Genomic DNA, 10,364 nt, shown 5'->3' with positions numbered 1-10,364 from the left:
CTATGGCAGCTATAGCCTTATGAAACATTGTATATTTCTTAAATAAGGATACTTGTAAGTTGAAATTACTCCTTGACCCATGGGCTACAGAATTGATGTTGTGTTAACAGGCATGAAAACAACACTAATCTCACTGTACCTCTCTATCAGAATTCTTGGGTGACAAGGTACATTGTCAATGAACAGTGAACAGTAATATACTATTTTGAAAGGAATCTTTTATTGAGCAGTAGGTCCACAGTGGGCTTAAAATATTAAGTTACCCATGTTGTAAACAGATGTGCTGTCAGGCTTTGTTGTTCCAGTCACAGGGCACAGGCATACTAGATTGAGCATAATTCTTAAGGGCCCTAGGATTTTCAAAATGGTAAATAAGCACTGGCTTCAACCTCAAGTCACCAGCTGCATTATCCCCTAACAAGAGAGTCAGCCTGTCCTTTGAAGCTTTGAAGCCAGGCATTGACTTCTCCTCTCTAGCTATGAAAGTCCTAGATGGCATCTTCTTCCAATAGAAGGCTGTATCATCTACATCGACAATCTGTTGTTTAGTGTAGCCACCTTCATTAATTATCTCAGGTAGATCTTCTGGATAACTTGCTGCAGCTTGTACATCACCTTGCTGCTTCATCTTCTACTTTTATGTTATGGAGGTGGCTTCTTTCCTTAAACCTCATGAACCAGCCTCTGCCAGCTCCAAACTGTTCTGAAGCTTCCTCACCTCTCTCAGCCTTCATAGAATTGAAGAGAGTTAGGAACTTGCTCTGGATTAGACTCTGGCTTAAGAGAATATCATGGCTGGTTTGCTCTTCTATTCAGGACACTAAAACTTTCTCCATATCAGCAGTAAGGCTGTTTCACTTTCTTATCATTTGTGTGTTCACTGGAGCAGCACTTTTAATTTGCTTCAGGAACTTTTCCTTTGCCTTCACAACTTGTCTGTTTGATGCAAGAGGCCCAGCTTTCAGCCTCTCGGCTTTTGACATGCCTTCCTCACTAAGCTAATCATTTCTAGTTTTTGATTTAAAGTGAGAGACATGCAACTTCTCCTTCCACTTGAACACTTAGAGGCCAGTGTAGGGTTACTAATTGGCCTAATTTCAAGATTTTTGTGTCTCAGGGAATAGGGAGGCCCAAGGAGTGGGAGAGAGATGGGGGAACAGCTGGTCAGTGGAGCAGTCAGAATACACACAACATCTGTCAGTTAAGTTCACCCATCGTAAATGGATGCGGTTTGTGGCATCCAAAACAATTATAATAGTAACATCAAAGATTACTGATCACAGATCACCATAACAAATATAATAATAATGAAAAAGTTTGAAATATTGCAAGAATTACCAAAATATGACACAGAGACATGAAGTGAGCAAATGCTGTTGGATAAATGGCACTGACAGACGCTCAACACAGGGTTGCCACAAACCTTCAACTTGTACAAAACACAATGCTGTGAAGCAAAATAAAGCAAAGCACAATAAAACAAGGTATGCTTATATATGACTCAACATTAACACCTCTTTGCTATTGTCTTCTTACGTTAAAAATAACACATGCTGACTTCCCTGGTGGCACAGTGGTTAAGAATCTGCCTGCCAATGCAGGAGACACGGGTTCGAGCCCTGGTCTGGGAAGATACCACATGCCACAGAGCAACTAAGCCCATGTGCCACAACTACTGAGCCTGCGCTCTAGAGCCTGCGAACCACAACAAATGAGCCCGCCACAACTACTGACACCTGTGCACCGAGAGCCCGTGCTCCGCAACAAGAGAAGCTACCACAATGAGAAGCCCGCGCACCGCAAGGAAGAGTAGCCCCTGCTCACCACAACTAGAGAAAGCCTGTGCACAACGAAGACCCAACGCAGCCAGAAAAAAAAAAGATAAATAAATAAATTTTTTAAAAAATAAAATAACACACGCTAAATACAGCTCATGAGATAGGCTCTGGTTATATGATCAATGCTCACTTAGATCTGTATTATCCCTGAAATTGTAGGAGAAATGCAAACCATGACAGCAGTGGCCACTGCTGAAGCAGTTTAGCTGAATGTCCATTTGACCCCAAACTCACCATGGAAACAAAAATAACTTTCACATCCTTTAACTGGTACACTGAGTAACGACCTCCCAAAGAAATCCATGTTCTAATCGCTGGAAACTATGAATATGTTACTTTATGGGACAAAAGTGATTTTGCAGATGTGCTTAAATTAAAGATTTTGAGATTAGGAGATTATCTTGGATTACCCAGGTGGGCCCAATGTAGTAATCACAAGGGTCTTTATTTAAGAAGGAAGCAGGAAGGTCAGAGTCAGGGAAGATGTGACAGTGGAAGCAGAGGTCAGAGAGAGATTTGAAGATGCCCTGCTGCTGGCTTTGAAGATGGAGGAGAGGGGTTACAAGTCAAGGGATGTGGGCAACCTCTAGAAGCTGGAAAAGTCAAGGACACACTATCTTCTCTAGAGCCTCCAGAAGAAATGCAGCCCTGTGGACACATTTTAGACTGTGACCTCCAAAATGGTAAGATAGTTCATTTGCATTCTTGTTACAGCAGCTATGGGAAACAAGCACACTTGATCATGCAAGGGGTGGTGTGGCATTTCCCTTCCCCCAAGGTTGACACACCCATTACTTGATTCACATGGGATCTTATTTCAAGAGCGGCATCTGTCATATTGTCTTCCTTTCATCCTAATGACTTCTCAGTCATAATTTCCCTCAAAACACACAGATGGTCTAGAGACATGCAATTGCATCTTTTCATTTTACACCTCCACTCAAGCCCCATTCAAGATCTCTTCAGCTAACAAATTTACTTTTTTCCTAGCCCTCACACATAAAGACAAAATGATACCAGATTAGCCTGATTTTAATCTATTTATAAGACATCAGACTGAAGTGCTAATAAATCTAAGGGCCTCCCTTGATCCTCTGAATACCAGGTTGGCTTCCTTGCTGATTACATTTTCTTTCTGCAACTGAAATAGAAACCTCAGTGGTTAATGCCTCTTAATTCATTTAAAGGAAAACTCTTTGCAGTAGATAAATTGGGGGCATCTGGAAGATGTGGCAGAGAAGAGAGTGAAAATGATTCTATTAGCAAAGGAGGGATGTTAACATTTTACCTGCTGGCAGTCAGTTACAAGGTTTTCTGAAGTTCCAGAGAGCACACATTTTATTATTTTATTTTATTCTAGTTTATTTACTTACTTATTACTGAAAGCATTACTTATTATTGAAAGCACAACTTTTATCATCAATATGGCCATTGCCATACTGGTGAGGAGTCTCAGACTCCCAGAGCTGACAGGTGGCATAGAGGGATCTGCCAGTGATGTCCATATGACCTTCACTCCTCCACAAATGCCAGCCCCTGGGAGAAGCACATGGGTGGGCAAGAAATTGAGCTGCTGGGATGGTACAACCCTGACTCCTTAGCATATGCGTAAAGTCTCTGAGAAATGCAACTTAGGGTCTTTGAAGGAAGCACAGGAGCAAAGAAATAGAAGTCAATGGAATGGTTGATGATTCAGCTTCATAAGCAACTCTGAGTCTGACTAGGACTTTGGACAGACAAAAAATACTCAGTTATACAATGATGGAGAAAAGGCTGAAGTGCTGAATATTACAAGCTACATAAACAGGGAGCCCTCTTTTAAATTTTGATTTTCTGCAGTGAAGAACTTCATGTGCTAATACCTTAATGGCTAAAACTCCAGGCTGATGTTCAATGTCGGAGACATGGTACAACACCCACATCTTTGGGTAGACCTGGGGTCATTACAGCACCGACTGTCCAGAGTAGTTCACACTCTCTCTCCCAGTGGCCGACCCATATGGCTGCAAATCCTACGAGTGAAGGCACTAGAGGTGGCTCTACCTGCTGGTGGACACGTATCTCCTACCTGCATATTTCCTTGATCTTCACAGATTACCACCAGTAAGTAATCCTGTAGTCTTTTTTGGCCGAACCTCAAATCCTAATGCTCCAAATAACAGGATGAATACAGAAAGGCAGGTCCATAATCTATCCTTCCGATCACTTCCTGGTGTGAGTATATTTTATGCCTTCTCATCCCCACACATACTGAATAAAGTTAATAGATCCGCCATCGGAAATTATTGTGTAGAATGGAACTTCCAGCATCACTGTAACTATCAATTTTGGTGCCAGGGCAAGCATAAAACATTCCCTCAAATTAACTTTGCAAGTCATGTCTTGGCTCACATAGGGGTGTTATTGATAATACTTACCATCTGGTAGTTTCCTGTTTTAACTAATTATTCCTTCTAACTAGGTGTTAAACTTAGCAATACTACATGCATGTGTTCTTGAATTAATTTCACAATTATTTAAAATTTGGCACCCTGGGTAAAATTCAGAACCCTGGGGCAAAAATATAGTGGCAGGTCAAGCTACAGCTCTGGTTATGGAGAAGGAAGAGAGAGAAAGAAGATGTAGTCAATATGTGTAGAAATTTGAAGCACATAGAATTCATTACTTCAATAAATATTTATTGAGCAATTCCTACATTTCAGCTACAATGAAAGTCATAAAGATCCAATAGTGAATAATTTTGATGTTCACGCAGTTACTTATTGTGCAAGGGAAGAAACCACAAAAACTGGCATTTGTAATACAATGTAATAAGTCTGTCATATTAATAAATACAGGCTGATATATGGGTTTCAAAAAAGAGGTACCTACTCCAATGTTGGTCACAAAAAGCTCTCAAAGGAGATATGACTAAGCTAAAATCTGAAAGATAGGAATAAGCCAGAAGACCTGGGAGGTTGGAGGGAAAACATTCTCTGATACTTAATTTTATGTGTCATCTTGTCTAGTCCACAGTATCCAGATCTGGTCAAATATTATTCTAGGTGTTTCTGTGAAGGTATTTTTCAGGTGGAACTAATATTTAAATCAATAGGCTTTGCATAAAACAGATTAGATTCCATAATGCGGGAGGGCCTCATCTAAATAGCTGAAGACCTTAATAGAAAAAAAGATGGACCTCCCCCAAGGAAGAAGGAATTCTGCCGGAAGACGGCCTTGAACTTGAATTGTAACTCTCCCTTGGGTCTCCAAACTGCTAGTTTGTACTTGCCCATCCCCATAGTTGCATGAACCAACTCCTTAACATAAATCTCTCTATATACACATATACATCCTATTGGTTCTCTTTTCCTGGAGAATCTAACTGATGCAGATTCCAAATAGAGGGGTCAACATTCTGCTTTGAGGCACAAGTAGAGCTCAGGATGCCTGGTGCCCAGACTGAGAGATCAAGACCCGTGCTGATTCCCAGCTACGAGATAAATAAGATCAGGGGATCAAATGCACAGGATGATGACTGTAATTATCAATACTGTATCATAGGGACTTCCCTGGTGGTCCAGTGGTTAAGAATCCGCCTTCCAGTGCAGGAGACGCAGGTTCGATCCCTGGTCAGGGAACTAAGATCCCACATGCCACAGGGCAACTAAGCCCGCGCACTGCAACTACTGAGCCCATGCACCACAGCTAGCGAGAAGCCCGTGTGTGGCAACGAAGAGCCCACCTGCCGCAACTAAGACCCAAAGCAGCCATAAATTAATTAATTAATTAATTTTTTAAAAATACTGTATTAGATACTTGAGTGTTTTTAAGAGAGTAGATCTTAAATGCTTATCACCACATACACACAAAAAAATTGTAATTACGTGAAGGGAGGGAGATGTTAACAAACCTTATTGTGGTAAACATTTGCATTATATACATGTATCTAATCATCACACTGTCCACCTTAAACTTACATATATTCTAAGTCAATAGTATCTCGGTAAAGCTGGGGAGGGGAAAGACCCATGCTGAGCTGGAAAAGTAGGTGGAGTTAGATGTGGCAGGGTCTTGGAGCATGCCAGGAGTTTGCCTTTCCTCTAGCAATGAGGGACTGTGACAGCCTACTGTGTGTTGTCCATCTAGCATCTCTCCACCCTTTTCTGGGAACTGGACCTCATCCCCACACTCCAGCCAAAGGGCTTCCACAGAAAATGCCTATGTCTTACTGTACCCCCTGAACACTGTTACTGTTTCTTGACTAGGTATATGACCCAAAACAGGCCAAGTGGAGTTCTGACTTGGAATTTTTCAACTAAACTTGAACTAAAGAAAGGGAGAGTCACTGTCTGTACAATGGGATGGAAAAACTGTAACTTGTGAGCAGCTGTGTTTTCTGTCTGTGAAAAATGCCAGTGTGCAAGGAGGATAAAGTTGATAACAGAAACATCACTGAGAGATGGGGAAGAGGGAGCATTTGAATCCCCCATCCCCTTTGTTCTTGAAATCCCACTGCATCCCAGCTCATCCCACACTTTTGTGACTCAACAGTTTCTTAAGATTCTTGTACCCTAGAATTTCTTTTTGCCTGAGCAAGCTGGGTTTCTGATGCTCTAGAATCAGGGTCCAGACTAACACAGATCCTCTCAAAAAGTCTAAGAAGGGCAGCGGATGAACAGCTTTGCATTTTAGGAAGGTCACAGTGGCTTCAGTTTGGAAAATAACTGGAATTGGAGACAAACAGAACATTTAGACTTTTGCAGAAAGCCAGGTGAGAGGTAATGGTGCCCTATATTGGGAAAGTGGCATCTAAGAATAAGAAATATTTCTTGCACTTCTATGTGCAGGAACCCTTCTAGGTACCGTAGATATAGCAGTGAACACGTTCTTGCTCTTAGAAATCTTACATTATAGTGGAGGAATGAGACAACAATAACCTAATTCCTGTTAAGCAAATACAATGGGAATAAAATTAGGTGGGCTAAAGTGACAGTGATGCTCTATTTCAGACAGGATGAGTAGAGCAAGGCATCTCCAAGCAGAGATCTGAAGGAGGGTAAGTCATCTACAGTGTGGAAGGTGAGCATTGCAGGCAGCAGGGATCTCAGTGTTCTCCTCTGGACATGTTGAGATGCTGATTAGATGCCCACATGGAGACTGCCCTTATGAGGTCAAATAAACAAGTCTGAACCTCAAGGGAGACGTCTGGTAGAGACATTCAGGATTCATCAGCAAAAATATGCTATTGAATGCCTTTGAACTGAAAGAACACCTAAGGTATAAGTGTACGACTGAGCTCTGGGCTCTGGAAAATTTAGAGGTAGAGCTGAAGAGAAGGCGCGTTCTGGCTTCTGCACTGGGGATATCCACTAGATAGAGGCTGGAAGAGATGTTCAAAGAGCACTTCCTCAGAATCTGCCACAGTGACTGAGATGGCTTGTAGAGGAACAGGGCCAAGAAATAGAGTCCAGCTTGTTGAACTTTAGTACCTATGGCATCCGGCATCTGGGTTTGAAGCTCAAGAAAGAAGTCTGGGCTGGAGATAGATTTGAGCATCCAGCATATAGGTCAAAAACTGAGGTCAGTATGAAGAGTGAGAAAAGAGACCAGAGAAGAACTTTTAGAAAGACATATGTTGAATGGGGAGAGGGCAGGGCAGAAAATGAGAAAAATCTGTGAAGGCTCAAGGGAAAGCTCAGGTTATTAAGTTCAGGTCATTGGGAAAAAGGAACGTACATCGGGACTTAGCACATGGAAGGTGGCTAGGCTTCAACCCTGACGCTCAGCTGAATAAGGTCTGTGTCAGGAGAAGAACAGAGGCTTTGGAGCTAAAAAAAAAAAAAAAAAAAAAAGGATCAAGGCTGTAAGTTTATTTCCATTTAGTAACTGTGTGACCCAGAACCAGTCACTCAACTCTCTGAACCTTAATTTTCTTCGTTGTAAAACAAGGTCAATAACATTTACTTCACTGGATCTCACAGAATGTCTGGCACGTGACAAGTGCTCACCACCTGATCCTCTCCTTCCTTCCTCACTGCTCTAAAGTTTCCATCAAGAAGGCACGGCAGGATAAGATAAATAGCAATTCTGAAAATGGGAATGTCAGAGGCGGGTGAGGCCCTGGTGGGCAGAAGAGGTGGAAATTGTATGGACATTTGTCGACCAGGGTTGGGGGTTCTCAAACTATCAGGGCCATTAAACCACCCCCGGGGCAGCTTGTTAAAAAGCAGGTTCTTAAGACCTGCCCCCTGGCGGTCTTTAGGTTAGAGGGGGAGTCAAGTGATTCTGCTACAAGCAGAGCGCAGACCACATACTGAGACACTAATTTAGGTAAGTGGAGGAGTGGACAGAGCATCCTGGGGGTGGGGCACAGGGATGTACCTGGTTTCATGATCTGTTTCTTCTAAGTAGAGGGTTCACGTGACAAATCACAGCACGTAAAGAAGAAAACAGTACCTGGTAAATGAATTCTTGAATCGCGGGCAAGACTGAGAAAGAAGTGAGTATACACACAGCTTTGATTTTAAAGCTCTGCATTTAATTTCATGACTAGGAGGGGCCACAGAAGAAGAAAAGGCCATGGAAAAAGAGATGCAGACAGATCCACGAAAAGGAGAGTACAAGACAGATAACTCTAGAGAAGGGGAACAGAGGACTGGCTTGGGAAAATACACTGCTACCAAAGAGCCACTCACGTTGGGCAAAGACTTGTTAACCAAAATTTGAGAAATGGAGACCTGACTGAAACAAAAAGGTGTTTATTTGGGGTTTGTTAGGACTGCAGCCCAGGAGACACAGATTCAAGAAGCCCAGGGGACCACAGATTCAAGAAGCACTTGAACTGTGTTCCACCAAACTACAAAATGGGGCAGGTCTGTAAAGGCAAAAACTGCAAGGTTCTGGTTAGTTACATGAGTGGTTTATCAAGAATCATAACTGGAGCTGGCAAGAAGTAAGGGTGCTTATGAAGTAAGGATTGGTTGGGGTCCAAAATGGTTGCATAATTAGTTACAAGGGGGAACAACCTTGAGACTCAAGGCCGCAATTACCAGATGTTGTTTTAAAAATGGCTGGTGTCCTTGGCATAGGCATAGTTCACAGGAAGCTCTGGTTCTCAGTGGTGCAGGGATATGTCTGAGACCAGATACTCAATGGCCACATGACTCCATTTCTGTATGCCTGAGCTATGATTACTCCATTATAATCTCAATTTATCATCAGACTTAATGTCACACCCTTCGCTTCCCACATATGGAAAAGACAGGATTGGTTTATAATTCCTGAGATTCTTGCAAGCACCAACTTCCTGTGGTTCTCAGTTGGGTGTGGGGTGTGGAGGAAAGCAGTCCATGAACTTGGATGGGAAAAAAATTACACATTTATTCCTTTCTTTTCACTCACTGGTAACAGAAATTTAGCTTTTCCTTCCATAATGAATAAAAGCAGCATGTGGCCGTAGTATTAGAACTACCTGTGACTTTATCAAAAAGTAGCAAATATCTTTATACCATGTTATTTATATCACAGACAAAAAATGTCTGCTGTGTGTACAACTCCAAACAATCAACACTTTGAAATTATAGTAGTCATTACACGCAACACTAGATCTTATTTAATACATTGATGAAAAGCACATGTATTGTCATATACTGGGTTTTTAATCTCTCAGTGTGCCTTTGTAATCCTATATATGCTCTTTTAGCACTTGGAAACATTATTCTGAAATGGGGCCTGTTTGTGTTATCTATTGCTGTATAACAATTCATCACAAAACTTTGTGGCTTAAAACAACAATTATTTTATTTTTATCTCTCATGGTTCTGGGGCTGACCGACCTCCACGAGGCCAGTCTCCCTTAGGGTTTCTCACGGAATTACAGTCGGGCAGTGTCTGGGGCTGGAACCATCCATTTATGAGTCTAGCTCCTAGGCTGGGAAGACCTAAACCACTGGGGACAAGAACGGGTGGGCTCACTCAGCATCTCTCTACCTGTGTTGTGTACAGGTTTGATACGATTTCAAACGCACTTATTTATGACAAAGACCAAAACAAAAGTTGTTTTTAGAAGTAAAGCTGTGTCAGGATGTCATCGTCACATCAGTTGTCCTTGACATGCACAGCTTGCTGAGGGGCCCCGCTGGGGGCCTATCGATAAGAGCACGTGGAGAAGCAAGGGGACTAAAGGCAAGGGGACATTTTGACTGTGAGCACCTAGAGTCTGTGAGGAATATCCGAGAGTTTCGGTCTGGGCAAAAGCTACAGACTTTGAGTTGATGATCTAGCTCTCCACTTGCTCCTGCCGTGGCCAGGCTGCTCTTGGTCGGCAGTGGTGTTAAACTGTACAGCAGTCTAAAGAAGAGAAGGGACATCTTTTTCCTGTCTTGAGCACTCCTCGTTCGCAGTGGTTTAAGGTGGGCAACGGTCCCTGGAGGGATAACCCTGGGAGGAGCCTACCCTGCCCCACAGGTGCTATGGTTCCCTAGCAACGAGCTCCAGCAGCAAGGGACTTCCGTTTTTGTAATGGCAGCTGAAAGGCTCCCGTTT

Source organism: Lipotes vexillifer, unplaced genomic scaffold (genome assembly GCF_000442215.2).
Source record: "Lipotes vexillifer unplaced genomic scaffold, Lipotes_vexillifer_v1.1 scaffold108, whole genome shotgun sequence".
In the NCBI taxonomy this organism is placed as follows: Eukaryota; Metazoa; Chordata; class Mammalia; order Artiodactyla; family Lipotidae; genus Lipotes; species Lipotes vexillifer.
This window is presented reverse-complemented; position numbering follows the sequence as displayed.